Genomic DNA, 4,746 nt, shown 5'->3' on the forward strand with positions numbered 1-4,746 from the left:
TTTCTAATATTTTAAGACGAGCCAAAAATTCATCGATTATACATTTTAATAGTACATTGATTACAGAACCATTTGGTACCAAACAGACACCAGCGTACAAATTTTTTAACTTGATATACATAAAATAAAGTTGCGTCGAATGGGGTCAGCGGTAAGAAAGTATAGATTTCTAATATTTTAAGACGAGCCAAAAATTCATCGATTATACATTTTAATAGTACATTGATTACAGAACCATTTGGTACCATGCAGACACCAGCGTACAAATTTTTTAACTTGATATACATAAAATAAAGTTGTGTCGAATGGGGTCAGCGGTAAAAAAGTATCGATTTCTAATATTCTAAGACGAGCCAAAAATTCATCGATTATACATTTTAATAGTACATTGGTTACAGAATCATTTGGTACCAAACAGACACCAGCGTACAAATTTTTTAACTTGATATACATAAAATAAGGTTGCGTCGCATAGGGTCAGCGGTAAAAAAGTATGGATTTCTAATATTTTAAGACGAGCCAAAAATTCATCGATTATACATTTTAATAGTACATTGATTACAGAATCTTTTGATACCATGCAGACACCAGCGTACAAATTTTTTAACTTGATATACATAAAATAAAGTTGCGTCGAATGGGGTCAGCGGTAAAAAATTATCGATTTCTAATATTTTAAGACGAGCCAAAAATTCATCGATTATACATTTTAATAGTACATTGATTACAGAACCATTTGGTACCAAACAGACACCTGCGTACAAATTTTTTAACTTGATATACATAAAATAAGGTTGCGTCGCATGAGGTCAGCGGTAAAAAAGTATCGATTTCTAATATTTAAAGACGAGCCAAAAATTCATCCATTATACATTTTAATAGTACATTGATTACAGAATCTTTTGGTACCAAGCAGACAACAGCATACAAATTTTTTAACTTGATATACATAAAATAAGGTTGCGTCGCATAGGGTCAGCGGTAAAAAAGTATGGATTTCTAATATTTTAAGACGAGCCAAAAATTCATCGATTATACATTTTAATAGTACATTGATTACAGAATCTTTTGATACCATGCAGACACCAGCGTACAAATTTTTTCACTTGATATACATAAAATAAAGTTGCGTCGAATGGGGTCAGCGGTAAAAAAGTATCGATTTCTAATATTTTAAGACGAGCCAAAAATTCATCGATTATACATTTTAATAGTACATTGATTACAGAACCATTTGGTACCAAACAGACACCTGCGTACAAATTTTTTAACTTGATATACATAAAATAAGGTTGCGTCGCATGAGGTCAGCGGTAAAAAAGTATCGATTTCTAATATTTAAAGACGAGCCAAAAATTCATCCATTATACATTTTAATAGTACATTGATTACAGAATCTTTTGGTATCAAGCAGACAACAGCATACAAACTTTTTCATTTGCTATACATAAATTAAGGATGCGTCGCATAGGGTCAGCGGTAAAAAAGTATCGATTTCTAATATTTTAAGACGAGCCAAAAATTCATCGATTATACATTTTAATAGTACATTGATTACAGAACCATTTGGTACCAAACAGACACCAGCGTACAAATTTTTTAACTTGATATACATAAAATAAAGTTGCGTCGAATAGGGTCAGCGGTAAAAAAGTATCGATTTCTAATATTTTAAGACGAGCCAAAAATTCATCGATTATACATTTTAATAGTACATTGATTACAGAACCATTTGGTACCAAACAGACACCTGCGTACAAATTTTTTAACTTGATATACATAAAATAAGGTTGCGTCGCATAGGGTCAGCGGTAAAAAAGTATCGATTTCTAATATTTTAAGACGAGCCAAAAATTCATCGATTATACATTTTAATAGTACATTGATTACAGAATCTTTTGATACCATGCAGACACCAGCGTACAAATTTTTTAACTTGATATACATAAAATAAAGTTGCGTCGAATGGGGTCAGCGGTAAAAAAGTATCGATTTCTAATATTTTAAGACGAGCCAAAAATTCATCGATTATACATTTTAATAGTACATTGATTACAGAACCATTTGGTACCAAACAGACACCTGCGTACAAATTTTTTAACTTGATATACATAAAATAAAGTTGCGTCGAATGGGGTCAGCGGTAAAAAAGTATCGATTTCTAATATTTTAAGACGAGCCAAAAATTCATCGATTATACATTTTAATAGTACATTGATTACAGAACCATTTGGTACCAAACAGACACCTGCGTACAAATTTTTTAACTTGATATACATAAAATAAGATTGCGTCGCATGAGGTCAGCGGTAAAAAAGTATCGATTTCTAATATTTAAAGACGAGCCAAAAATTCATCGATTATACATTTTAATAGTACATTGATTACAGAACCATTTGGTACCAAACAGACACCAGCGTACAAATTTTTTAACTTGATATACATAAAATAAAGTTGCGTCGAATGGGGTCAGCGGTAAAAAAGTATAGATTTCTAATATTTTAAGACGAGCCAAAAATTCATCGATTATACATTTTAATAGTACATTGATTACAGAACCATTTGGTACCATGCAGACACCAGCGTACAAATTTTTTAACTTGATATACATAAAATAAGGTTGCGTCGCATGGGGTTAGCGGTAAAAAAGTATCGATTTCTAATATTTAAAGACGAGCAAAAAATTCATCCATTATACATTTTAATAATACATTGATTACAGAATCTTTTGATACCATGCAGACACCAGCGTACAAATTTTTTAACTTGATATACATAAAATAAAGTTGCGTCGAATGGGGTCAGCGGTAAAAAAGTATCGATTTCAAATATTTAAAGACGAGCCAAAAATTCATCGATTATACATTTTAATAGTACATTGGTTACAGAATCATTTGGTACCAAACAGACACCAGCGTACAAATTTTTTAACTTGATATACATAAAATAAGGTTGCGTCGCATAGGGTCAGCGGTAAAAAAGTATGGATTTCTAATATTTTAAGACGAGCCAAAAATTCATCGATTATACATTTTAATAGTACATTGATTACAGAATCTTTTGATACCATGCAGACACCAGCGTACAAATTTTTTAACTTGATATACATAAAATAAGGTTGCGTCGCATAGGGTCAGCGGTAAAAAAGTATCGATTTCTAATATTTTAAGACGAGCCAAAATTTCATCGATTATACATTTTAATAGTACATTGATTACAGAACCATTTGGTACCAAACAGACACCAGCGTACAAATTTTTTAACTTGCTATACATAAAATAAAGTTGCGTCAAATGGGGTCAGCGGTAAAAAAGTATCGCTTTCTAATATTTTAAGACGAGCCAAAAATTCATCGATTATACATTTTAATAGTACATTGATTACAGAATCATTTGGCACCAAACAGACACCAGCGTACAAATTTTTTAACTTGATATACATAAAATAAAGTTGCGTCGCATAGGGTCAGCGGTAAAAAAGTATGGATTTCTAATATTTTAAGACGAACCAAAATTTCATCGATTATACATTTTAATAGTACATTGATTACAGAATCTTTTGATACCATGCAGACACCAGCGTACAAATTTTTCAACTTGATATACATAAAATAAAGTTGCGTCGAATGGGGTCAGCGGTAAAAAAGTATCGATTACAAATATTTAAAGACGAGCCAAAAATTCATCGATTATACATTTTAATAGTACATTGATTACAGAATCATTTGATACCAAACAGACACCAGCGTACAAATTTTTTAACTTGATATACATAAAATAAGGTTGCGTCGCATAGGGTCAGCGGTAAAAAAATATGGATTTCCAATATTTTAAGACGAGCCAAAATTTCATCGACTATACATTTTAATAGTACATTGATTACAGAACCATTTGGTACCAAACAGATACCAGCGTACAAATTTTTTAACTTGCTATACATAAAATAAAGTTGCGTCGAATGGAGTCAGCGGTAAAAAAGTCTCGATTTCTAATATTTTAAGACTAGCCAAAAATTCATCGATTATACATTTTAATAGTACATTGATTACAGAATCATTTGGTACCAAACAGACACCAGCGTACAAATTTTTTAACTTGATATACATAAAATAAGGTTGCGTCGCATAGGGTCAGCGGTAAAAAAGTATGGATTTCTAATATTTTAAGACGAGCCAAAATTTCATCGATTATACATTTTAATAGTACATTGATTACAGAACCATTTGGTACCAAACAGACACCAGCGTACAAATTTTTTAACTTGATATACATAAAATAAAGTTGCGTCGAATGGGGTCAGCGGTAAAAAAGTATCGATTTCTAATATTTTAAGACGAGCCAAAAATTCATCGATTATACATTTTAATAGTACATTGATTACAGAATCATTTGATACCAAACAGACACCAGCGTACAAATTTTTTAACTTGATATACATAACATAAGGTTGCGTCGCATAGGGTCAGCGGTAAAAAAGTATGGATTTCTAATATTTTAAGACGAGCCAAAATTTCATCGATTATACATTTTAATAGTACATTGATTACAGAACCATTTGGTACCAAACAGACACCAGCGTACAAATTTTTTAACTTGATATACATAAAATAAAGTTGCGTCGAATGGGGTCAGCGGTAAAAAAGTATGGATTTCTAATATTTTAAGACGAGCCAAAATTTCATCGGTTATACATTTTAATACATTGATTACAGAACCATTTGGTACCAAACAGACACCAGCGTACAAA

Source organism: Prenolepis imparis, unplaced genomic scaffold (assembly GCF_030444845.1).
Source record: "Prenolepis imparis isolate NDT839.2.m4 unplaced genomic scaffold, iyPreImpa1.0 SCAF_164, whole genome shotgun sequence".
NCBI classification, from domain to species: Eukaryota; Metazoa; Arthropoda; class Insecta; order Hymenoptera; family Formicidae; genus Prenolepis; species Prenolepis imparis.